At 45.8% G+C, this 27,914-nt stretch overlaps 1 long non-coding RNA gene across 1 annotated transcript; it reads right to left on the reverse strand.

The window, feature by feature from the left end:
- Window positions 1-20,554: 20,554 nt before the first annotated feature.
- On the reverse strand, window positions 20,555-23,730 carry LOC147979192 (uncharacterized). The gene is made up of 2 exons (XR_015599689.1): window positions 22,952-23,730; window positions 20,555-20,842 (listed from the first exon to the last, which is right to left on the reverse strand). It is a non-coding gene; the product is annotated as an uncharacterized LOC147979192 (long non-coding RNA).
- Between the last annotated feature and the right edge of the window lie 4,184 nt (window positions 23,731-27,914).

Consider the following 27,914-nt stretch of genomic DNA (forward strand, 5'->3'; position numbering starts at 1 on the left):
CCCACCTAACCTCAGTTAGCACGCGTTTGCCAGCCTCTAGCTGTCGCATAACATGCTGGTCCCCTGGATTCTCTCCGGATTCATCTGTAACATCTGTTGTTAGATCTACAGCCATGCCGCATGTTATATGGTAAGCATCATTCTTTAAAGTAAATGTTACCACCAGGTGACTTTTTCGGTTCCTGCAAGGCGGCCACAGCAGCCCGTAGTTGGGTCTTGCATTCCTCTAGCTCCTATGACAGCCTAGTATTCTTCTATGTAAGAACCTGCACAATAAAGATGATCCTTAAATCAGTTCTGCTAACTGTTTCAAGTCTCAGATTAACTCACCCGTACATCCTTTACATACTGATCCGTGGCTCTGGCTAGACCATCTTGAGCAGCACGGAGGTACGCCTCTCCAGAATTGAAGGCGTCAAATGCCTCTGGTGAGAAACAAGCGTCACGGAGTACGGCCCGACGGCGCCTATGATTCATGGCGCTTTCCACTTCTGAGTTTGTAGCGGATAATCTATCCACATCTTCTGTAGGGGGATTATCCGGCGCCTGCCCCATATCGGCTTCTGCCTCCATGTCCGGTCCTGGCGCCCGACTGGTGGAAGCGTGATTGGCAACATCGTCGGACATATTCCGACGAGCATTTTTTCTGTTAAAGAAACACGGGCGTCATTACATTTCAAGAAAGACGACAACCACGGAGCGGGGTTTTTCTTATACCTTTGCGCCGGCGTCTCCGTCCTAACTGCCTTCCTTTTTGGCCTACCCGGCCTTGGTGCCTCTTGTTGGCGAGTTGCTGCGGGTTCGGCAGGGCGTCCCGAATGCCTTCCCTGTAAAAGATGCCATGTGTATATGGTGGGTGAAGTGCCTAAAAGGGGATCCTAGTTTTGGAGTTCGGATTTTTGGTTTTTCTTACATGCGATGCAGGGAGCAGTCCGGGATAGTCGGCCATAATGGCCACCATGGCATCATCGCAGCTTAACTGATAGAACTGCCGGTCTATCAGCTCCACGAATATAACCGAATCTTCTTCAAGTCCGGAGTCGAGGGCCCGGTCAGGGTCCTCTGGTTATGGAGAAGGGCTGCTGACCTCCTTTATGGCTTTTCGCAGTTCCTGCCGCAAAGTGGCAAGCTGAATACTTACGACAACGAATGCGGGACAAATGGGAGCAGGGAGATATAACTTACCCATCTTGGAGGATTGTACACGGAGAATCCATCCCGTGGCTTGATGCGGGTGAACTCCTCTTCCTCACCCTTGAACAGTTCGGACAGAATTTTCGCTAGAGCGGCAGCATTGTCCGGACCCTTACGCCCGCAGCGGGTGGCGTCATCCGCCCCGTTATAGCACCACAAGGGGTGCCCACGATATTGAAGTGGTTGCACTCCCCGCATTATGCAAATCGACATAACTTCGATTATTGTCAATCCTGATTGAGCCAGTGCTTTGATCCGGTTCATCAGATAGAGGCTTCTCTGTTGTCTTCCGCCTGGGGGCTCCGTGGGCACCAACTTCGGCGCTTCTTCAAAGGAGCATTATTGAACTTCGGAAGACCCCGCCGAACAGGGTCCGGAAGGGGAACATCCTCCATATAAAACCATTCTGAAGGCCAGTCTTCGGACGACTTCTTCGGGGTACCGGACAGGTATCCGGTATCGGCGATGTGCCATATTTCGCCTCCGCCCACTTGATAAAGTGATCTCCTCTGTATCCGAGGGACAAGGCAAAATAGCCTTTTCCACAGCTCGAAGTGAGCCTCGCAGCCCAGGAACAACTCGCAGAGAGCAACATAGCCGGCGATGTGTAGAATGGAGGCAGGGGTGAGATTGTGTAATTGGAGGTCGTAGAACTCCAGGAGCCAGCGGAGAAACGGATGAATTGGAAATCCGAGTCCCCTTAGTAAATAAGGAACAAGGCAAACCCGTTCCCCCATGGAGGGACAGGGAAAACTCTCCGCTTGCTCCCCGCCATTGTAGGTGGCATGCCCGGCTCGAACGGGCACCATATACGCCGGAGGGAGAAATCCCTTAATCTGCAGTTCGACTAATCGACTATGCGGGACTGAACACCTCTCCCAATCACCGGGCTTAGGGCTACGGGGGTGGGAGGAGGAGCTGCGGAGGTCGGCCATGCTGGAATGGATCTTTCCGAAACGCGCTTTTATGGATTCTCGCTGGGGGAGGATGGTATGGATCGGATCTAAGAATCCCCATCCCTTTAATAGACAATTTATTCATCTGGCTAGGGGGCGATTGTAAAAACACCCTGGTGCCTCGTATTCATTCGACGCGTGGGAGAAAGCCCTTATTGGGCACAGAAGCCAAGAGGTTCAACATTTATGGAGCCAGACACTGCTTACGAACACTTGAAATTGGAGAAGAACCCGCCTTGCAATGGCGAAGACAACACTGTGCGCCGGACTCATCATCATTGAAGCCTGGTTCGGGGGCTACTAAGGGAGTCCTGGATTAGGGGGTCTCCAGACAGCCGGATTATATCCTTTGGCCGGACTGTTGGACTATGAAGATACAAGATTGAAGACTTCGTCTCATGTCCGGATGGGACTCTACTTGGCGTGGAAGGCAAGCTTAGGCAATACGGATATGTATATCTTCTCCTTTGTAACCGACCTTGTGTAACCCTAGCCCCCTCCAGTGTCTATATAAACCGAAGGGTTTTAGTCCGTATGACAACATACAATCATACAATAGGCTAGCTTCTAGGGTTTAGCCTCTCTAATCTTGTGGTAGATCTACTCTTGTACTGCCCATATCATCAATATTAATCAAGCAGGACGTAGGGTTTTACCTCCATCAAGAGGGCCCGAACCTGGGAAAAACATCGTGTTCCCTGCCTCCTGTTACCATTCGCCTTAGACGCACAGTTTGGGACCCCCTACCCGAGATCCGCCGGTTTTGACACCGACAACTCTCAAACAAATAATAAAGAACTAGACAACAATGTTGAGATAGATCCACCTGTTGATCTTGATAACCCACAACCTAAGAATAATAGATATGACATAAGAGACTTCATTGCTAGAAAACACGGTAAAGAAAGAGAACCCTGGATTCAAAAACCTATGCCTTTTCCACCCAAGTCAACTAAAAAGAATGATGATGAACAATTTGAACGCTTTGCTGAAATGCTGAGGCCAATCTTTTTTGCGTACTCATTTGACTGATATCTTGAAAATGCCTCCTTATGCAAAGTATATGAAAGACATCATCGCTAACAAAAGAAAAATACCGGAAGATGAAATCTCCACTATGCTTGCTAATTATACTTTTAAAGATGGAGTACCTAAAAAACATGGAGATCCGGGAATACCAACTATACCTTGCTCCATGAAAAAGAATTATGTGAAAACTGCTTTATGTGATTTAGGAGCTGGTGTTAGTGTTATGCCTTTCTATTTATGTAAAAGACTTTATTTGAATAAACTACTAAAATATCTTTGCAAATGGTTGATAAATCAGCTGCCATACCTATCGGTATCTATGAGGATGTGCCTGTTGTTGTTGCTAATGTTACTATTTTGACTGACTTTGTTATACTTGAGATGCCCGAGGATGACAACATGTCGATTATACTTGGAAGAACCTTCTTGAATACTGCGGGGGCTGTTATTGATTGCAATAAAAGCAAGGTCACTTTTCATATCAATGGTAATGAGCATACACTGCACTTTCCGAAGAAACAATTCCAAGTGAATGGTATTAATGTTATTGAAAAATCTCCGACAATTACTACTGGAAGTTTTAAAATACCTCTACCTACTATAAAAAAGAAATATGAAATGCTTATTGTTGGAGACATTCATATCCCCATTGAGGTAACTTAGTGATTTACGAAAGTTCTTAGGTTTCATGCTAATCGAAAGTGGTTGTTAATAAGACCTGATCAACCTTATTAATGGATCATTTTTTAGAGGTATGAAGCTGATGAATTTAGTAAGCACTACCTTCTGTCCCCACTTTTTGTTTTTTGTTTTTATTAATTAAATAAAATGCCATGTTTTGTCTATTTTCTGATTTTCCCGTGCAATAAAAAAATGACCCAAAAATGGAAGTTCTCATAATGCCCTGAAAATTTAATATGATTTTTTCTGAATTTTTGATGCAAATAACATCAGATGGAGGTGCACCAGGTGGGCACAACCCACCTTGGCGCGCCAGGACCCCCCAGGCATGCCCTGGTGGGTTGTGGTCCCCACGTGGGCCCCCTCACTTACCTCTTTACACCACATCATAACGTACCTCCAAAAAAATCTCCATTGCTCTCTCTCCCGTGTTCTTGCTCTCAAAACCACGGATTTCGATCTCTTTGCTCGAACCTCCTTTTCCAAAACTATTTCGAGGGATTGTTGCTTGGTATGTGACTCCACCGTTTGTCCAATTAGTTTTTGTTTTAGTGGTTTATATTTTGAATAATTAGCTACTCTTGGTGCTGTTGTAGATGAGCTTGCATGTTGAATTCTTAGAGGTCTAAGTAGTCTGAATGCTTGCTATGGCCTCTATATATCCCTATGAGTAGTTGGTATTTTTTTTGTGAAGTTTTGTTGAGAAAATTTTGTGGGCTAATAAATTTCAGAATTTTTGTTCATAAGAAAAAGATGAACATCTTTAGGAAGTTTGCTTGTAAGAAGAACTTCAAGGGTGTTATTGGGGAGTCATCTGATAGTGATCTCCATCCTCGGAGGTTGGCGGAAGTACGGCCGTGCGAATGGCCGCACATTCCGTTCATGGAAGAGGTTGGAATCCTTCAGGAGTTCACACAATATGCTGCTAATGCCGGCCTCACCAACTTCATCGCAGCTGAATGCGAGCAGTATCATCTCCTCATAAACTCCTTTGTTCAAAGTTTTACTTTCCTTCCTAGGAATAATCCTCTTGAAGTACGGTTTGATTTATGTGTAGAAACCCATCAGATACCACTTACTGAATTTTGTAACATATGCATGATCCCTTCTTATGGGAGTTTAGTTGATCCTAGGCTGGCGGAGTTTGAGGCCTTTTATCGTACGTTGGTTGTGGGAGATGAGAGAGGGGTGTTGGCCATCACTACCACTAGCATACACTTTCATGTAGTGCATTATTTTACTTTATTTATCGCTAAGTGTTTGCTTGCTATGGAAAAGGTGGGTGCACTCAGCACACTAGACTTTGTTGTTTTATGTCGTGCACTAGAGGGCGACACCACTTATAGCTTGGGAGCTATTGTGGCACGTCGCCTCCACATTAATAGGTCCAAGGGTGAAATACATGGTGGGATTTTCGCTACTCGTTTGGCGGCTCACTTCGAGATTGAGATACGCCTTCATGACTACCCTCTGACCAAGGTTTACCTAGACCGCGTAGCCATGGATCACCATCATTTTACTGATATCGAGTCTCCTAACATTCTTGTTCCATATAACCTGGTTTTCAGTGTCATCACTCATGATGTCATTCCATTTCCTTCTCCTGCTTTGTTGGATCTTGTTGCCAGGGGCGGATATAGGATTGTGCCTGCGGACATCATCGCCTAGCGGAACAATCAGGCTACTGCAGAGGAGGAAGATCCTCAACATTGGGATCAGTGGATGCCCGCTCCTTAGTACCCCAACTACTATCCAGGCTTCTGATTGATACCAAGCTAGGCCAAAAGCCTAACACTGGGGAGTACGTGTTTCCCACCGACATTACATTCATGTTCACTTATTTAATCTGTCGGTGTTCACACTTTTTCATTGTATCATCCATGTTTAGATTTATTTTCTTGCTTTCTTCTTGTGTGTTGGAAAACCTTAGAAAAACCAAAAAACATTATTAGTTGTAGTTAGTTTACTTTCTATGCATGCTTAGTTGTAGTATTACAAAAGGAACACCCAAAAATATTTCCTTCTTCTTCTTTTGCTTGTTGGGAGCTTTCCCGTGTAAATAGTTTTTCTCGTTTTTGCTTTTCCCTTTTATTTGGGGAAAACTTTGTTTTTGCCACTCTAGCTTGTCCAATAAAACCAAAACTCCAATAATATTTCAGTGTGTTTCTCTGAATTTCTTTTCCTTTTGTTCGAGTTGAATAAAGAGCCCATTTTACCTTGTCTTCTCCAGTTGAATAAAGAGCCCATTTTACCTTGTCTTCTCCTGTTGAATAAAATGTTTGAAGATTCCAGCTTAGTCCACGGCACTCTTGCACTATTATTATTATTATTATTTTCACATTGTTCAGTCGTGCAAGTGAAAGGAAATAATGACGATATTCGATGAACTTGCCGTGGCAGAGAGAAACTGGTATGAACTCGACTTGTTCTGTTTGTGTAAATATGTTTAACCTAGTATCCATGATTCAGCCCATTATGATTAAACATGTTTGCAATGAAAATTAGACATTACAGTTTCTCATGCCATGCATAAGTAGCTGAGAGTGGATAATGATTTATCTTGGATATCAACATTGCGTTAAAATGATGGTGATTGTCATGGAGTTGTCACGGCAGATGTCCTCGTGAAAGGACTTAGTCGTGGAGCCATCGCTTCGGGTTAGCTTAAAGGGGTAAAACCGAACAAGGGACACGAGGGTTTTTTATACTAGTTCGGCCCCTTCGATGAAGGTAAAAGCCTACATCTAGTTGTGTTGGTATTGCTAGGGTTTCGATGACCAGGGAGCGAATCCTCTTTGCCTGGTTCTCGAGTTGTTGTCTGTTGTCCCTAAACCACTGCTGGGTCGTCCCTTTATATACATAGGTTGACGCCCGCCGGTTTACAGAGTCCCGAGGCCGGATCATAAACGTGTCTGGCTCGGTCTCTATCCTTCCTATCTTACAATTCAAGTTACATGAGAAAGTCGGTTTACATCAATGGGCTTTAATTCCCCTTTGGGCCTCGTGCCTTCGTAAAGCGCCACCATCCTTACGTCTTCATGGGCTTCTGATCTTCTTGGAGTTAATCCGGTTACTCCTGGCTGGTTTACTTCCAGTAGTAATATGCCCAACATTAGGCCCCAGATTGATTTGAACTTATTCATGTCAATCTTCAACACTTAGAAAAATTCTTCTCTTGCACCTTCACCTTGGTCTTGTAAAACGCCATGACGTCATACTCCAAGATCATGTTTATTCACCATGACGTCATCTTGTTATTAAAAAATGGTACATCTCACCCTCAGTTAATGAACCTCCGACAATCAAGGCGACCGCTCCTGTTAGCTATTCAACATGCCGACCCCTTGATTCTCGCACCAGTTACCTCCCCCCTTTACCTTATAAATAGGGCCACGGGTCATTTCCTTTTTTCCCCTCCGTCTCTTCGCTTATTCTTCCTCCTTGCGATGCCTCTGCACCCGAGCGCCACCGCCGCCGCCGAGCTTTGCTTTTGCATCTCCGTTGGCCGCTGCATCGACCTGGTTGCACCAGAGAGTTGCGGCGTACCTCCGCTGCTGCCACAGCCGCTGTAAGTCTTTCACTTTCCTCCTCTGTAGATCTATCTAGGGTTTGATTGTTCATTGGAGTTCATCGAAGCTCCGACACTATTCTTCCCTGTTCCTCCTTAGTCCATGGAAAAACCCTCAAGCTTGATGTATTCCTTATCCTTTGCTATCACAACAAATCCTTATGTGCATAAAAACCGATATGGACCTTTGTGAACTGCTTTGGGGTCAACCTTTTTAGGTCAAAATCTTTTTGCTTTTCCTGTCTTACAGTAGATCTAAAATTTCTATGTAATCTTGTGAAACCTTTTTTTACCTTACTTAGTCGTTCCTGCCTTAGATCTGTATCCTCTTCATTACATAGGTGGTTTACCTTTATAGAAAACAATCTATCACATACCATTAGTCCCCTTGTAAACTGGCAATCCCTTTATCTCCGTTACCATACTACGGTTTAGCAGTATGTATATATCTTTGTTCCATTTATTGCTTTGGCATTCATCATTGTATCATCCTCCGGTTTACAAAATTTACATACCTGGATTTATTTACCCCGTTGCACCTTATACACTACCATGAATGAATCGTAAACAAGTATTTCTTTTCAGCTTCTCACTTGCAATGGCCAAGCTGTTTTATTCCTGCAACTGGGCTTCCTCCCGGGTTACCGAGGAGCAACTGAATGGTATGGTTAAAATCGACACCTTACCAAAGAAGAATGAGATCAGTTGGCAAGTTCCTAGGCTGGAAAATCCTCCCACTCCTAAGCAAGGGGATGTAGTGGTGTTTGTTGATCACAGAGGCCGTGGATTCAAACCTCCCAGCTCAAAGTTTTTCTGGGATGTGCTTGCCAGCTTCCAACTCCATGCTCAAGATATTGGACCCAACTCGGTATCCAATATATGCAACTTTCAAGTGTTTTGTGAAGTGTACCTACAAGAAGAGCCAACTGCGGAGCTGTTCCGGGATTTCTTCCATCTGAACCGGCACACTGAATTTGTAGACGGACCCAATACTGAACTCGGCGGCGTCTCCATTCAAAAAAGAAAAGAGGTTGAATTTCCTCATGCCAAGCTACACAATCACCCCAAAGAGTGTAATCAAACTTGGTTCTACTTTAAAGACACCTCCCCTGAAGACGAGAATCCTCTGCCGGGTTACCGTGCCCACCGGCTTCCCAATACTCATCCGCTTCTACAACGCCTAAGTGCCCAGGAACGGGCCCTGTATGCACCTCAACTCGCCAAGCTGAGAGCCTTGTTGGCCAACAGTTTAACATGTGTAGACTTTGTCCGTTGTTGGATATCGTGGAGCATCTTGCCGTTAAGTCGCCGCTCCGGCTTAATGTGCGAGTATACTGGTGAAGTAGAAGACCCCCAACGTCATATCAATATTCAGCTAACAGATGAGGAGGTCACTGAGGCCGTCAAGAAGATATTGAATGAATCGGAAGCTGTCTGTCGCCAAACTGGTTTAGACCCTTTTTACATGAAAAACAAACCGCCTGCTGTAAGTACTATTCCTCCGCTTTACACTTGATATCCTTAAACTATACAATCCTTGAATACCCTTCTTTTTACCTTTAAACAGGGTGATGATCCGTTTTGGAAGAAGAAACCTCAAGAGAAAGCGGCAAAAACTGCCCGCCCTAAAACCAAAGCCGTCAGGAAAACCACAAAGCGGAAAGCACCTGAACGCATTAGTATAGAACTGGATGATGACCCGGATGAACCAGAAGTTGAGGTAGAACTTGACTCACTTGGTTCCCTTTTCATGCATCTCATGGACAATGGTACTTATCAGGAGGACGTGGAGGGCAGCCAAGCTGACGATGTAGAGGTAATTATCCTTTCCTCCGGTTCAGACTCTATGCCAACACAAAAAATCCGTCAAGCAGTCCGGAAAGTAAGCTTTTCTCATCCTCTTGCTCACTTGGATCCAACATTTATTTTGAAGACGCAGCAGCAAGAGGCTCGCCGCACAACTCGACACAGCGGCCAAAAGGTCACTTCGGCCAGTTTACCTGACACCCTGGTTCGAAAGTGCCGATCTGGGGTCTCACCCACTTCTGACAATTCTTATCCCAAGGCAGGTTATTTCTGACAACCTCTAAATCCGTCCAATTCGAATTATCAGGTGACACCTCCCTTATCCTCTGGCTAGTCAACAGCGACCCAACTTCCTCCTCTCAAAACTGTAGCTGGGTAAGTACTTCAACCCCTTCTTTCGATGCTTTCATACTTTATATTCTATGCTTAACTTTCGCATCTTTTTCTGTTTAAGAGCAAAAGCCAGACCCAGCAAAAAGGCTTGGGTGAACAATCCGCCCGAGGACCAGGTGGTTCTTGAACCGGAGCAAACGGTTAAACCAGAGGGTCCAAATCCTGAGGCTACTATTGATGAACCACCCGCTCAAGATCACAATATTGATGACCAACCAAAAGTTGACACTGTTGTGCCTGATGATGAACCGGCAGATCCAATCCGGGCTGATGACAGGTCTTCTAATCCGGTGAGAGCTACTGACACTCCATCAACTCCAGCAAAGACTGCTGGAGACAAAGAAGGCGATGTTATCATTACCAGTATGAGCCACAGCTCTCCTGGCCATCCTATTATATTGGCGAAACATAGTGCCAAGGAAGAGCGTGCCGCCATGGAAAAAGGAAAATGGACCACTGACTTGTCAAGCTAGGCCCATCTCAGTGCTTAAGAACTCCACTCCGGTTTTCTAAACCGTCTGCACTCAAACCGTGATTATGAAGCCGGTGTGGTGAACCTGATGAAGGAATGCTCTGAGGTATTTTCGTCACTTTTCCTTTCTTAAATCCAAAGTACAAGTATCTTCCCAAGTAGCCCCCAAGGGCCGGTTTATGATGGCAATCATAAACCGGGACTTTGTAATATTTTAATCCTTGCATACTGATCCTCCATATGTCAATTGATCTTTGGAAATAAACCGGTATTTTATCATTGTATTCATGTAGATTTCATCGGTGTACCCCGCAAGGGCCGGTTTATCTTTGCAGTCAACCGGGTCTTGAATTAATGCGTCAACTTTGAACAGATGTACATTAGCCCCCAAGTGTTAAGGATAATGCTTGCACTGTACTTGAGACTTGTGAAAAATATATGGATGGTAGAGTAAATAGGCATTAGCCCCCAAGTACAAAATGCATAACTTGTTATACGCTTGGTACTTCATAAACTGTCTTTATGATATATCTCACGTTTGTAGGCTGAGCTGAATAAGAAGGATGCTCAAACCGCGGACCTTCAAGAGAATGTTAAATCTCAAAAAGAAGAGGCTTCCAAAGCCAAAGAAGAGCTGACCAATGCCTTAGCAGCTATGGAGAAGCTGAAAGAAACCTTTGACAAATAGCGTGCAGACTGGGAGACGGAAAGGGCCGTTTTAACCAAGAAGGCCGAGGACGCAGAGGCAGCCCTGAAGCTGGTGGTTGACGAACTGACCGGCTTGAAGCAACAGATTAACGCCATGACTTCCACTGTGTTTGGCAAGTACCTTCTCGTGCAGTTTGTCTAATTCATAAGATCTTAGCAATGACCGGTTACTGACGCTGAATCATGACAGGGACCCGCATTGCTCATCTGGGCTCTGACATGAGGATGAAACTTAAAGCGGCCTACACCTTGATTGAACAACTGTTCTTTGGATCCCAGCGAGCCATTTGCACTGCAACTTATAACAAGCCTCTGCCATCGCTGATAAAGGAAACTATTGAAAAGCTGGCCATGCTACCTGCCCGGATCAACGAACTAAAGAGATTAGCCGGGGCAAGGCATGGATTCCGGATCTTGAACCGGCAGATATCATCAAAGGGTATCCTGGCGTGAAAGAAGACGGCTCAGACTTCAATAACGACGATCTTTGAAGGCTGACAAAGGAGATGCGACCAATAGCAAGCAAACTGGTGGAGGACACAGATTTATCTCATTTCCAACCGGTTTATGATGCTGAGGGAAAAAGACAACCCGCATTGATCCATAATGTTGAAGATCTTGTGCCACCAATCCGTAAGCATACTTATTCTCCTGACATTTACCCCTCCAATCTTATCCATGAAGAGGCCGTTTTTCAAGCCTTAACCGGAATCGATTGGTCAACGGTTGATTTCCAGCGTCTGGGGAGGGATGAAGAGAATGTGACCGTGCAAGATGACCCTCAATCATCAAGCCTTCTCGATGAAGAATCCTAAACCGGTGGTCGGTTTACCAGTTGCAGTCTTCCACTCTTTGAAAACAATTAATCAATCTGGGCTGTTTAAAGCGCCTTGTAATAGGATAGCATGAACACCTTTATCTGTCATGCCATCGAGCATGTTTGTTTCACTTGATACCTGAAAACTTGTTTCGCCTTTGGGATCTATTTATGCATAGTCGATTATGATTTTTGTTCCTGCATATAAGAACTTGTTTCGCCTTTGTCATGATGCCCAAAAATATATACATAACTTGGATGGATAACCAAGATTTGTATTATCCAGATAAAATAGATGATATGTGTGACATACCTCATTGGCTGACCAACTGCTTGTATAGTAAGAGTGAAAAACACCAATCCGGAGTGTTGATGACTCCTTGCCCTCTTACCGGTTCATATAAAAACCATACCGGGCTATAATAGCTGCTGATTTGTTCGTATAATGCTGGTGACATCTAGTCAAAACCAGACCGGAGCAATGTACTACCGGTTTAAAACTGATCATGTACTGACAACTAAGCATTGAAAGTCACGCCGGGTTGTAATGAACACCGGTTTATCAGAAAATATTCATAAATCCCTTATCAAAAGATATAAAAACAGCCAATCAAAAAGAAATATACAAGGCTTTTCATGGGCTGGCAGGCCCTAAATCAAGGCTTTTAATGGGCTGCCAGGCCGCTCAGTTAAACCATTTTGCAAAGCCTTTTAAGACGGACCTCAATCTTTAACTAATCACCGTTTTAACTTTGACAAGTTCAAGGTCCATGGGATTGACTTGTCAAACGTTCGATGGGTCATACCAGGTTTACTTGGACGGAGTGGCTTACTTAAAGAGCCAGGGTAACCCGGGGTTTTAGGTGAATACACCTGGCTTCCAAGCCCAGCTTGATAGCCTATTACAAGGGTGCAAGCTCGTTCTTCCTTGAGAAGCAAGGATCCCCCAGGTAATATTTGAGATGTGCTCAGTGGTTACCTATGTTTGAGTTGTGCTTGATGCAATAGACTCTCTTTGGTTCCACATAATTTCCTTTTGGCTTTAAGCCTATCAAGAGGTGTAGCTATGGTGTGAAGACAACCAAGCCCCCTAGTGATATCCCTTTTTAGTTTTAAACCGATCAAGAGGTGTAGCTATGGTGTGAAGACAACCAAGCCCCCTAGTGACTTCCTTTATATCTGTGTGGCCTTATGGGCCGGGTTAATAAAACTCCGCTTTGTCAGTAGAAGCTCCTATGGAACCACACATGATGTAAAAAAGAATAGAGACCCCGCTTTAGCCGAGGCTCCGGTTTATTATATAATATATACATTGTCACAAGTATGTACATAAGAAGAGCCTGTGGCTCAAGTATAGTAAGGCCGAAGAAGGGCTATATTCCACGGCCGCTTGGTCTCCTCCTCCGATTTACGTGAGTCTTTGTGCTCTCGAACATCAATGAGGTAGTATGACCCGTTGTCAGATTTTTGCTGACCACAAAAGGTCGTTCCAAAGGTGGGGATAACTTGTGCATATCAGTCTGATCCTGGATGAGACGGAGCACCAGATCACCTTCTTGAAAAGTTTTGGTCTTAACCCGGCGGCTGTGCTAATGTCGGAGATCTTGTTGATAAATCGCCGAACATGCTGCCGCTAAATCGCGCTCGTCATCTAACAGGTCTAGTGAGTCCTGACGTGCTTTCTCATTCTCAGCTTCAACATAAGCCATCACATGGGGTGAGTCATGACGGATGTCACTAGGGAGAACCGCCTCCGCTCCGTAAACCATGAAGAAAGGCGTGTAACCCGTAGATCTATTAGGTGTGGTGTTGATAATCCATAACACAGAAGCTAACTCCTCCACCCAACAACCCGGTGTCCTCTTTAAAGGAACCATAAGCCGGGGTTTAATACCTCTCAAAATTTCTTGATTTTCCCTCTCTGCTTGACCATTAGATTGGGGGTGAGCCACTGATGCTACGTCAAGACGGATGTGCTCACGTTGGCAAAATTCCTCCATCTCACCCTTTGACACATTAGTACCATTATCAGCTATAATACTGTGTGGGAAACCAAACCGGAATATCACCTTTTTGATGACTTGAACCGCCGTGGCTGCATCACACTTACTGATTGGCTCTGCTTCTACCCATTTGGTAAACTTGTCAACTGCCACTAACAGGTGGGTCTTTTTGTCCTTGGTTCTCTTAAAGGGTCCAACCATATCGAGCCCCCAAGTTGCAAACGGCCGAGTGATTGGAATCATTATCAACTTCTAAGCCACAACATGAGCGCGGCGTGCAAATTTTTGACAACTTTCACACCTTTTGACTAAATCCTTAGCATCAGCATGAGCCGTGACGAAAAGCCTTAGCCACCAAGGATTTTGAGCCGGCGCGATGACCACAATCTCCTTCGTGGATTTCTCGCAAAATCTCACAACCCTCTTGAGGAGACACACAACGCTGAATTGCTCCTGTAACGTTGTAACGATGTAACTCCCCATTGATAATGGTCGTTGACTTGGATCGCCTGATTAACTCCCGGGCCAAGGTTTCATCCTCGGGTAACTCACCCCGGTTCATGTAAGCCAAGTACGGGGCTGTCCAATCCGGTATAACATGCAAAGCTGCCACCAATTGGGCCTCCGGGTCAGGAATAGCCAACTCCTCCTCTGTGGGTATCTTCACCGACGGATTATGCAGTACATCGAGGAAGACATTAGGTGGCACCGGTTTATGCTGAGAGCCTAGGCGACTTAAAGCATCCGCCGCTTCATTCTTACACTGGGCTATATGGTCAACTTGATAACCCTTGAAATGACCAGCCACTATGTCCATCTCTCGTCGATATGCAGCCATGAGTGGGTCCTTAGAGTCCCAAGTGCCAGATACCTGTTGAGCCACTAGGTCCGAGTCACCGAAGCACTTAACCCGGCTTAAGTTCATCTCCTTAGCCATCTGAAGACCGTGGAGTAAGGCCTCGTACTCAGCTGCATTGTTATTACAAGGGAACATTAAGTGAAGAACATAACAAAACTTGTCACCTCGTGGGGAAGTTAATATGACTCCAGCCCCCGAGCCCTCCAATTGCCTGGACCCATCAAAGTGAATAGTCCAATAAGTGTTATCTGGCTTTTCCACCGGTGCCTGCAACTCTGTCCAATCATTGATGAAGTCCACGAGTGCTTGAGATTTGATCGTTGTACGAGGTGTATACTTGAGACCGTGAGGTCCATGCTCAATAGCCCACTTGCCAATCTGGCCAGTTGCTTCTCTATTTTGAATGATATCTCCTAGAGGGGCCGAACTCACCACTGTGATAGGATGACCCTGAAAATAATGCTTGAGCTTCCGGCTTGCCATAAACACCCCATACACCAGCTTCTACCAATGCGGATACCTCTGCATTGATTCGATAAGCACCTCACTGATATAATAAACTGGTCGTTGAACCGGATACTCCTTTCCAGCCTCCTTGCGTTCCACAACAATAGCCACACTGACAGCCCGGGCATTAGCAGCCACATATAGCAGTAAAGGCTCTTTATCGACCGGAGCCGCAAGGACAGGCGGTTCAGCTAACCGCCTCTTCAAATCCTCAAACGCTTTATCAGCCGTATCACTCCAAACAAAGTCATCTGTTTTCTTTAGCATCTGATATAAAGGGATAGCTTTCTCCCCAAGATGACTGGTAAACCAGCTCGAAGCCGCAATCCGGCTGGCTAAATGTTGAACGTCATTGATACACGCCGGTTTAGCCAGGGACGTGATTGCTGAATTTTTTTCCGGATTAGCCTCAATGCCCCTGTTTGACACCAGAAAACCCAGGAGCTTGCCTACTGGAACACCAAAGACACATTTTTCCGGATTAAGCATCATCTTATAAACCTGGAGGTTGTCAAAAGTCTCACTCAAGTCATCTATCAATGTTTCCTCCTTCCTGGATTTCACCACAATATCATCCACATATGCATGAACATTGCGCCTAATCTGTTTATGAAGACAATTCTGAACACAGCGCTGATAAGTCGCCTGGGCACTTTTGAGCCCAAAGGGCATGGAGACATAGTAGAAGGCTCCAAAGGGAGTTATAAAAGCTATCTTCTCCTGGTCATTAACTGCCATTTTGATCTGATGATAACCAGAGTAAGCATCCAGAAAACACAAACGGTCACAACCCGTCGTAGCATCAATAATCTGATCAATGCGAGGACAAGCTTTGTTTAAATCTGTGTAGTCCACACACATACGCCAAGTGTCGTTTTTCTTAAGAACCAGCAATGGATTAGCTAACCATTCAGGGTGAAAAACCTCCACGATAAACCCTGCAGCCAACAGCCGAGCTACCTCCTCACCAATAGCCTTACGCCTTTCTTTGTTGAAGCGGCATAGAAACTGCCTGACTGGTTTAAACTTAGGATCTATATTAATTGTGTGCTCAGCGAGTTCCCTCGATACACCTGGCATGTCAGAAGGCTTCCATGCAAAGATGTCCCGGTTCTCACAGATGAACTCGATGAGCGTGCTTTCCTATTTGGGATCCAGGTTAGCGCTAATGCTGAACTGCTTGGATGAATCACCAGGAACAAAATCAACCATCTTAGTTTCTGTGGCCGATTTAAACTTCAACGCCGGATCGTGGTCCATAGTTGGCTTTTTCAAAGAAATCATGTCTGCCGGATCAACCTTGTCTTTATAAAACTTCAGCTCTTCTGTGGCACAAACCGACTCAGCGTAAGCTGCATCACCTTCCTCACATTCCAAAGCAATCTTCCTTCTCCCATGTACTATAATGGTCCCCTTATGACCTGGCATCCTAAGCTGTAGATAAACATAACACGGCCTCGCCATGAACTTGGCATAAGTCGGTCGCCCAAACAGGGCGTGATACAGACTCTTGATTTTCACCACCTCAAAGGTCAATGTTTCTGACCTTGAATTATGATCATCTCCAAAGGCCACCTCTAGAGCTATCTTGCCCACTGGATACGCAGACTTACCCGACACCACACCATGGAAAACGGTGTTCGACGGTTTAAGATTCTTATCTATCAACCCCATACGACGGAACGTATCATAGTAAAGAATATTGATACTGCTTCCCCCATCCATTAGCACCTTGGTGAACTTATACCCCCCAACTTGAGGTGCCACCACTAAGGCTAGATGACCCGGCTTATCAACCCGGGGTGGGTGATCCTCTCTACTCCATACAATGGGCTGCTCAGACCAGCGCAGATACTGAGGCACCGCCGGTTCAACAGAGTTTACTGCCCTCCTGTGAAGCTTCTGATCGCGTTTACACAAGCTAGTGGTAAATACATGATGCTGCCCACTATTCAACTGCTTCGGATTGCTCTGATAACCCGACTGCTGCTACTGCTGATTCCCCTGATGGTTATAACCTCCTTGATTACCCTGGTTCCCTTGATGGCCATGTCCGGTTTGATTGCCTTGGAATCCTGAACCAGAGCTGCCACCTCCGTAACCCGGCCCATGAAAACCGCCTCCTGAACCGTCGGGCGGGCCGTTGTCATATTGAAACATATTGGAATTCTTAAACTCCCGCATAATGAAACAATCCTTCCAAAGATGTGAAGTTGGTCTTTCCTTAGATTCATGCTTCGGACAAGGATGATTTAACAGGTGCTCCAGATTGGGGCCTAACCCTCCGTCCCTCTAAGGTTGTTTACCCTTACGACGCTGACCATTGTCCTGAGCGTTGGTGTTAGCCACAAAGTCCAAACTATTGTCTGCCTTGCGCTTGCCATTATTCCCATGACCTGCCAGATTGTGCTACTGCCCCTTGGTATTGCCGTTCTTTTTCCCTTTCCCCGGTTTGTCATCCTCAGACTCAGGGTCTTCGGTACTATCTGAATCAGCATATTTCACCAAAGAAGCCATAAGAGTTAACATGTCATTGCAGTGACGCTTGAGCCTCCCTAGTTTCAATTTTAATGGCATAAACCGGCAGTTGCCCTCCAGCGTCAAAACTGTTGTATCTGCATTAATGCGGTCAGATGAATGCAAAATAGCTGAGACTCGCTTCACCCAATGCATAGTAGACTCCCCCTCCACATTTGACATAGGCTGCTTACATGTATCTTTGAAATTCTGGATAAACCGGTGCTTTAGCTCAGCCCATGACCCGACAGAGTTAGCTGGTAAGCTCTTTAACCAGGTTCGAGCTATCCCCTCCAATATCATGGTGAAGTATTTAGCACACACCGCTTCATCCACGTCCAGCATCTCCATTTCCATCTCATAACTCTCCACCCATGACTCCGGTTGTAAATCGGCGGTGTAATTGGGCACCTTACGGGGGCCTTTAAAATCCTTGGGTAGTCGTACATTACGCAAAGCGGGGGTAAGACACGGCACCCCTAAAGAACTGAAGACTACGCCGGGCTCCACCGAGGTGGTAGGGCGAACCGGAGTAGGTTGACGAGCGGCGTTCAGAGTGGCTAACTTGGTTTCTCGACGCGCACGGCCATGATCCACCACATCCTGCGCATTAGCACCACCACCTGCCGGGTTGTGTCCTCGCGGCGAGTTACGGTGACATGCGCTGCTTGACACGGCCGGTTCATCCTCAATGTGCCTGCTATAGCTCCGACTTGGACGGGGGGTGGAATGAATCCTCTCGCGACTATGCGAATAAGCCTGCTGCTGGTTTAAAGCTGTTTGAAGGAGCTCTCTGGCCCGTCATGCCTCAATCGCCACTGGTGACTCGCCGTCAGTTGGGAGGTCTGCCAATCATGAACCGGCAGCAACAATGTTATCCAACGGGTTGGAGTAATGTCCCGGGGGCGTCAGAACATACTGCGGCACAACGTTGTTCTGATGAGGCGGGTTCATCGCGCGCGGCTGAACTGGCGCTCCTGTTCCCGGTTCCTCCGTCCAGTTTACCACTGGCTGGTTACTGGTTCCGGCTCCTGGCGTGTTGAAGAGATTTCTTGGCTCATAACCCAGTGGGAGGTGCGACCGGTATCTCCTCCTCATGACCTCATCTGAGGCATTCTTGTCCAACCTAAGCCGGTAGGCCTGAGCTTCCAACTCGGCCCGTTCTGTAGCCATCTTGGCGTTTTCTGCTACCAGGTCCGCTTTAGCCTGAGTTATTTGATCCTTCACCTTTGCAATCTCCATGTTGTGCTGATCTCGGGCTGCAGCGTCCACCTCTGTAGCCATCAATGTTGCCAAGGCGTCGAAAAAATCAGATAAAACCTGAGCGGGAGGTGGTGCGGAGCCCCCTGCTCCTGCTGGCGTTGCTGTTGCTGAACCGGAGAACATCGCCGTGGCGGTAGAAGAATGCTGCGCTGGTTGTGTACCGGCCATGAAGATCGCGACCTGGCTTGGCAGATCGCGGAGGTCCAGAATACTGTTACCATCGGATCCTCCGCTAATCCGGCCATCCTACAGCTGGTACAGGGACTCGGTTTCTCTGGTTGAAGACTCGTCATCGGAACGGATGAGGGGTTCTCCATCAGATGCCGGTCCATCCTCATACTCCGCTCCATGGATGACACCTATGAAAACATGCCTTGCTGCGGGCTAAACCGGGGCAGGGCTTGCACGCTGAGCCGTCTTGATGATGTCGGTGCAGGTGTCCAGCTCAGGGCCCGGTCCGCCGATTTTGCCGATGAAGATGTGAATTCCACCAAAGGGGACCCGGTACCCGTATTCGATCGAACCGGCCTCGGGACCCCACCCTGCGTCATCGATGAAGATCTTACCGCGATGACTCTTTGTCATCCGGCCCACAGTGTATCACTTGAGTCCTTCGAACCTGCCCTTCAAGAACTCAAAACCATCATGCGATAGCACCACGGTGGGGGCCAACTGTCGTGGAGTTGTCACGGCAGATGTCCTCGTGAAAGGACTTAGTCGTGGAGCCATCGCTACGGGTTAGCTTAAAGGGGTTAAACCAGACAAGGGACACGAGGGGTTTTTATACTAGTTCCGCCCCTTCGATGAAGGTAAAATCCTACGTCTAGTTGTGTTGGTATTGCTAGGGTTTCGATGACCAGGGAGCGAATCTGGTTTGCCTGGTTCTTGAGTTGTTGTCTGTTGTCCCTGAACCGCTGCCGGGTCGTCCCTTTATATACATAGGTTGACGCCCGCCGGTTTACAGAGTCTCGAGACCGGATCATAAACGTGTCCGGCTCGGTCTCCATCCTTCCTATCTTACAATGAAAGTTACATGAGAAAGTCGGTTTACATCTACGGGCCTTAATTCACCTTTGGGCCTCGGGCCTTCGTAAAGCGCCACCATCCTTACGTCTTCATGGGCTTCTGATCTTCTTGGAGTTAATCCGGCTACTCCTGGCCGGTTTATGTCCAGCAATAATATCCCCAACAGTGATGTAGTATGATGATATGGTATCCTCCTCTGAATGTTCGAGTGGCTTGACTTGGCACATGTTCATGCATGTAGTTGAATCAAAGCCAACATAGCCTCTATGATATTTATGTTCATGGTGTTCATATTCTACTCATGCTATTGTCCAATGTTACTTACGCATAATGCATGTTCATGACTGTTGTTGTTCTGTAGCTGGCCGCTTCTCAATCTAATTGCTACCCTTCGCCTGTACTAAGTGGGAATTCTGCTTGCACATCAAAAACATTGAACCCAAAGTTATTCAGATGAGTCCGCCATACCTACTTATATACGGTATTACCCTGCCGTCCTAAGTAAATTTGCATGTGCCACCTCTAAAAACTTCAAATAAATATCCCTTTTGTGTTCCTGGATCATTCATGGAACAACAGGAGGTGATCGGTATCTTTGATGCTAAGCGGGTTATTCTCAGGTCGAGTGTTTATTCACTCGCCATCGCACAAGAATAGGGTGGTAATAGTGTAACACCCACGATGCGGCTATATCTCCCACGTGTTGGGGCACGACTTAGAGGCATAGCGGCATAGTAGGTTTGTCGCAAGAGGGGTAATCTTCACACAATCCCATGTACTGAATAAGAATGGGATACAGAGTTGGCTTACAATTGCAACTTCACACAAATACAAGTTAAACATACATCATCCATAATACAATCAAGGTCCGACTATGGAACCAAAATAAAAGAAGACAACCCGAAATGCTAGATCCCCGATCGCCCCAACTGGGCTCCACTACTGACCAACCGGAAAAGACATATCACAATGAACAAGATCTTCATCGAGCTCCCACTTGAGCTGGGTTGCGTCACCTGCACTGGTATCATCGGCACCTGCAACTGTTTGGAAGTAATCTGTGAGTCATGGGGACTCAGCAATCTCACACCCTCGCGATCAAGACTATTTAAGCTTATGGGTAGGAAAGGGTAGTGAGGTGGAGCTGCAGCAAGCACTAAGCATATATGGTGGCTAACATACGCAAATAAGAGCAAGAAGAGAAGCAACACACGGTCATGAACTAGAAGTGAACAAGAAGTGATTCTGAAGCTACTTACGTTCAAACATAACACGAGACCGTGTTCTCTTCCCGGACTCCGCCGAAAAGAGACCATCATGGCTACACACGCAGTTGATTCATTTTAATTAAGTTAAGTGTCAAGTTCTCTACAACCGGATATTAACAAATTCCCATCTGCCCATAACCGCGGGCACGGATTACGAAAGTTTAAACCCTACAGGGGTGTCCCAACTTAGCCCATCACAAGCTATCATAGTCAATGAAGTATATTCCTTCTCCCAGGAAGACCCGATCAGACTCGGAATCCCGGTTACAAGACATTTCGACAATGGTAAAACAAGACCAGCAAAGCCGCCCGAATGTGCCGACAAATCCCGATAGGAGCTGCACATATCTCGTTCTCAGGGCACACCGGATTGTCCAAGATTCCGGTAGGCCAACCCAGAGTTGCCCCTGGTGGCCATCGGCTGCTGACAGGTTGGACCAACACTCAGAGGAGCACTGGCCGGGGGGTTTAAAATAAAGATGACCCTCGGGCTCCGGAAACCCGAGGGAAAAAGGCTTAGGTGGCAAATGGTAAAAGCAAGGTTGGGCCTTGCTGGAGGAGTTTTATTCAAAGCGAACTGTCAAGGGGGTCCCATTACCCCAACCGCATAAGGAACGAAAAATCAAGGAACATAACATCGGTATGAAAACTAGGGCGGCAAGAGTGGAACAAAACCCCAGGCATAAGGCCGAGCCTTCCACCCTTTACCAAGTATATAGATGCATTAAAGTAAACAAGATATAATAATGATATCCCAACAAAGCCCATGTTCCAACAAGGAACAAACTTCAACCTTCACCTGCAACTAGCAACGCTATAAGAGGGGCTGAGCAAAGCGGTAACATAGCCAAACAACAGTTTTATAGGAGAGGTGGATTAGAGGCTTAACATGGCAATATGGGAGGCATGATATAGCCAGTGGTAGGTATCGCGGAATAGCAATAGGGAGAACAACTAGCAAGCAAAGATATAAGTGATTTTGAGGGTAAGGTCATGTTGCCCGAAATCCCGCAAGGAAGAAGAACGAGTACATGAAGAAGACAAACAAACATAGTCGAACGGATCTTCACAAATGTGAAGTTATCAGAACAAACCCGAAGAAGCAACACCGGAAAGAATCAAAAAACATAGTAAACAACCATCACATAATCAACATGGCATGATGCACAACCAAGTATGATGCATGTCTGGTTTAATGAAGCATGGCATGGCAAAGTGCACAAGCAATCCTACAAATTAAGTGGAGCTCAATATGCAACGAGTTGCATATTGACGGAACACCACATGTCTTATTTAGTTCTCTCTCGTTTATGTACCGATCAATATTAAATGTTCTTAAACATGGCAAGGGGAAAGCAAATGAAAACTACCTATCTAGGCAAGTTTAAATGAGGCCCGAACAACAAACAACAAGTCTGGAAAAATCCCCATGAGCATATATTAGATTTGGTCCTGTTCTGCCCTAAAGCATATTTTTTAATTGTTAAACATGCAAATCAATGCCACCATGTTAAACAAGGTATTTTTCTACCCCATTTACATATAAAGTTTATCTAAAATGGAGCTACGGTTATTAAGTTATGAATTAAATCATTTTAGCATGTTATTTAAGCAAATTAAAGCAAACATCATTTTAAACATGTCAAACATGATTAAAAGTTGGATATAATTAACCTAGATGAAATTCTAGTCATATTTCATATATAAAGTTTTTACATGTGATGCATAGTTTGTGAGATATTAAATGTATGAACTCAGGGTCTTTTCTGTAAAACTGACATCTCTGGATAAATAAGAAAAACCTCCAGAACTGAAAAAAACGTAATGGGCCGAAACTGACTGGGCCAACAGAGTTCAGGAGATTGGCTGGAGGGAGCTGCTCACTTTGGGCCTTCAGGCCGGCTGGACCAAAGCAGGGATGGTGCTGGGCCGCGACAAGCTACAGATGGGTCGATCGACGCAGGGCCCACCCGAACGAACGCGGATCTGGTCCTCCTCCTCGTGTGCCCACATGAACAGGGAAGCCATGGTGGCACTGGCGAGAGAGGCGGGGAAGGTGGACGGCGGGAGGCAGCGAGGTTGGCCGGATCCGAACAGATCTGAGCGGGGCGGATCCATTCCCGACGGTGGGAGGCGACTCCGGCGCGGTGGAGCTCCAACGGCGCGGGCGCGAAGCTTCATGCAATCCTGGCATTCCTATGCAGGGAGAGAGGAGCCACCATGAGAGACACGAAGAGGGAAAACTGAAGGAGGAGAGGTCGCGGGGCGGATCTGGCCTGGGGGCACCGGCGGCTACGCTCACCGGCGGTGACTGGTCGGCGGAGGAGCTCCTCGGAGCTGCGGCGGCGGGGTCGAGTGGGGGAAACTCTGGAGGAGTGGGGCGAGCGGATGGTGCGTGCGGGGCACTCGGGCCCAGATCCGGCCCAGGCGCGCCCCGATCTGGGTTTCACCGGCCTTGCGCGGGCTGTGACGGCTCTGGGAGGCCAAGGGCGACGTGGAGGCGCATGATTGGAGGGGAGCGCGGTCTAGTGGCGGCGTAGCCAGCTGTGGCGGTGACAAGTGGTGGCGAAGGGGCGTCCGGCACTGAAAACGAGGTAGGAGGTGGCAGCTGAGGGTAGGGGAGGCTAGGTTGCCTGAAATGGACAAGGGGGTGTCCATATATAGCCAAAAGATCTAGGGTTAGAGGATTTAGGGGGGTTTTCGGACCCTCCGATCGTGATCCGATGGCTCCGGTCATGAGGATGGAGTAGGTGGGCTGCAGGTGAGTGGAAGTGGGCTGTGGAGAGCGGGTTGGGCTGAGAGAAGAGAAGAGAGAGAGACCGGGCGACTGTTTCCGGAGACTGAAAACGTCCAACGTTAGACCGGCTATAATGCCACTATAGTTAATCGTTGGGGCGTCAAACGAACTCCGAATGTGATGCAACTTGGCAGGCGACCTACTAACAACATAACAACACTGCGTGCCAACTTTCAACCCATTCGGAGAACATTTTCCGGCTACTTATAAAATAATATTTCAGACGTGCCGCGGGCGCGTGCAAGTGTGTCTGGGCTCAGAACGGAAAACGGAAGGAACGGGGAGACCGGGACGAATGCAAGTTTTGAAAACATGATGATGCAATGCACATGATGACATGGCAAGATGCAACACGCAGGCCAAAGACAAGGCAACCACAGCGAATAACTGGAAGACACCTGGCGCGTCTGTCTCGGGGTGTTACAACACTCCACCACTACAAGAGGATCTCGTCCCGAGATCTAGGATAGCACCGGAGGGAAAACAAAAGCAGAAGAGAAGAGGTAAAACTAAGTTGCTTCTTTGACAAACGAGTGAAACCACGAACCTTGAGAGGTTGAAAAGTTGAAAGAAGGAACACAACAGAGTTGAAGTCAATTGAGAGCGCTCCGGTAGAAAAGAGAAACAAGGAACACCATGTGAACCTTGGAGATTGCACAACTATGAATTATGAGCACAATGGACAAGAAGGAATTGAGACCACACCGGTATAATGAGATAGCCAAAGAACAAGAACGACAGAATTTGGGCAGCACTCCGGTAGAAAAGAGAAGAAAACTTGATAAGACGAAAAGAAATTGAAGAGATGACACAATACTCTGATTAAAATAAGATAGAGAAGGAACAAGAATGATATAATTTGGGCAGCACTCAGACTGTAAATTGAAGGAATTGAACATGATCTTGACAAAACAAGATGATGGGTCGAAGAGAGCTACATCACAATGCCTCTGGAACAAATGTAAGAATGGAATGAAAACAACGGAGATGAGAGAACCAACATCTCCCACAACTGAACTTGAGAGAGGACTCTTATGAAGGGTTCAACGGAGTTGCTAGAAATCAACAACAAAAGATATGATTTCCAATGCTCTTAAGGTAAACATCCCCAAATTATGAGGTGAGTACCAGCCACTAACGAAATCAAATCAATTGGGTTGAGATCAATAAGGAGATGAAACTCCTTCATTGAGATGATACGCGGAAATTGGATCATAGATACACACCATAATGGCAACATTCCCAATGGAAGGCTTTAGGTGAAATCTATACCAAGATACTCCAACAAAGAATTATTATGGGTTGAAACAACTCATAATCAAAAGAAAATGATGGTTTTACAACATCTCATTCCTGACAACTTGTGAATCATGAAACACAAAGAAATTGTCAAAAATGGCATAACACCACCTCAAAAGATATGGTAGAAAGAATTGCACTTAAAATGCAAGATGAAAAATACTTGAGCTACTCTGAAAAGAATCTCGATGAACACTCCTAGAAGGGATTAAATCCTTGATGAACCACCATGTAGAACCTCCATGAAGAACTCCGGTAATAAAAGAAATGGTGGGAAGGAAGAGAAATTGAAAACACAAGGTGAAGCCTTGCAATGATTTAGATGAATCTTCGTGATGATATAATTGAGAGAGCTTGGAACTCCAGAAAAGTATGAAGCACTTTAACCGAGAATTTAATCATCGTGAACAAACTCCGGAAGAAAGAATCCATCATTTGGATGAAGCAAGAATAAGAATTATGTTATGCGTATCCTTCACCAATTTAAATTGATGACAAGCAACGGATTTGGCATACTACTTATTCTCGTGGGAAGGATTAAGATAGATATTGCGCAAACTTGAGAAGGACTTCAACGAAACATCGTTAGGATTTGAAAGAACGAATGAATTGATACGATAACGAAGGAAGAGAAGTCTTGAACGAACGACCGTAAGAATCGAAAATGAACGAAGAAAAGATAAGGAAACACCGGGAAGAATTAGAAAATGAACGAAGATACTTGAGAGGATTTAGATGCAAGTGAACGAAGAGATCCCGAGTTGATTAGAGGATATTTGAGCGATGCACCGGTATGATTTGGAGAATGAGAGCTGAAAGCTGAGAATGGATAAACCCGAAATGATGGCCTTCGGTGAATCGAACTGAAAAGACTCCTGAATTGCTCCGGATGGGTGAAAAGAATTCTCACAATCGAAAACAATTATGAGAGGATTGCATAAGGCTAGCACCATGAATCTTGAAGAGAATGGAGCAAGATATGGAGGAAAACACTTCTTCGGTCTTCAAATCCAAGAATGACGACGAGAAACACCACCATGAATTGTTGAGATACTCCGGGATGACGAATAGAAAGGTTGGGCCAATAGTAAAAAGAATTACAAAGATCTTAGAGAAGGACATTTGACTGATGACAAAACATTCTTATGTGAAACTTTGAAAGATTTGAGAATAACTCCGGTAAAATTAGAAGAGTCAGGTAAGATCCTGGGAAAAGACCTGTGGGATATGGCCCACTCAAGAGAAACACCGTTGAAATGATTACTTGGAAAGGAGATTGCACCGGTTGAATTAAATGGCTTGAATGAGATAACATCCTTGAAAGAACTTGAACGAAAGCAGAGTGGAAACACGAATCTTTGAGATATCTTCAGCACTCCGGAACATTTAAATAGCGAGAAGTGGAATGGTAAGAGGTGCACCGGCATGGAAAAGCATTTGACACGAGGAAAAGGAATATAATCAACACTGAAAGCTTGAATTGAATCCACCGGAGAAGAAACGAATGAAGAATGATGAACTCATAGCTTCCTTAGTATCTTCCTGAGAATCACCCGATAAGAACATTGATGGAAAAGAGTGGAGAGACTTCACATCCATAAAATAGATACTTGACAAAGAAATCCAAGTCCTTGAAGAAACAAGGGCGGGAGGGCGGGAAAACAAATGCAACTTGGGACGGATGAAGCAAACACCGTTGAGAAGACTTAGAGTTGATCTTGCGGCTATCGATAATGATCGGATCCACTTGAAGAGGAACACGTCGGTTGAAAAGGATTGACATGACAATCTCGATTATCATGAAGGATTAGTACTCCCATAGAAATATGAGAACACCATTTAGGAAAAAGGTTTGGAATCCACATTTGACTTCGAAACAACTCGAATACCACAATCAAAACAAAAAAACAAAAGGATTGGCTTGCAGAATAAGCCGGAACAAACATATGATAGAGATTTTGTCCGAAGTTTTCGTGGTGGGGCCCACACGGGCTCGGTCGTATAGTACCATCATGTACAAGGCAGTGCACATGACATCCGAAGCGTCCCTGAGTCAGCATAGCCAAGGACTCTTTAAGACACAATGAGACCACTGTAAAACCAACCGTGGATGGGCGGACCACTAGACGTCGAACCCCAATCTCTTATCATGCATCTGTCGGAAAGATATCCTAGGTGCTACTTGAATTCCCACTTATAAACTCCCAAAACTTTCTGGTTATGCAATCACGTGTTGGGGATATAGGGGAAGCAATATATCTCACCCAAACTAACAATCCCTACATCCAGCTGTATCCATCCGTCAACACATAACCAAGAAAACTTCGGAAATCGTTTACCTCAACCTTCGAAAAGCATCCTATATACAAGTTATGCAATACTCCCAAACTCCTGCCCCAGTACTGGGTGGCGTTGAGGTTATCTCACCAACAACTGCATAAAAGAGATTTTCGATGTCGGCCAACTCAGGTATTCCAGAACTGCAACGATAATATTGTGACGACAACACCTCGGAGCTCAACTCCCCGGGACACTGCCACAACCCCTAAATGTCAAGAGGCACCAAGAACAATGTTCTCGTCACAAAACCAGCGAAACGATTCCAAGATACCCGCGTGATCCTAAATAAAAAAAATCGTGAAATTTTTGGAGAGAAGAGTCAAAACTCTACGTCAGGAGGCCTCACCAGAGCGACGAAGGGACTGAGGAGTAAAAAGAATCCTAATCTCCGATATATATAATCCTATAAGA

Source organism: Triticum urartu, chromosome 3A, assembly GCF_056163025.1.
Source record: "Triticum urartu cultivar PI428250 chromosome 3A, HENAU_Tu73, whole genome shotgun sequence".
NCBI classification, from domain to species: Eukaryota; Viridiplantae; Streptophyta; class Magnoliopsida; order Poales; family Poaceae; genus Triticum; species Triticum urartu.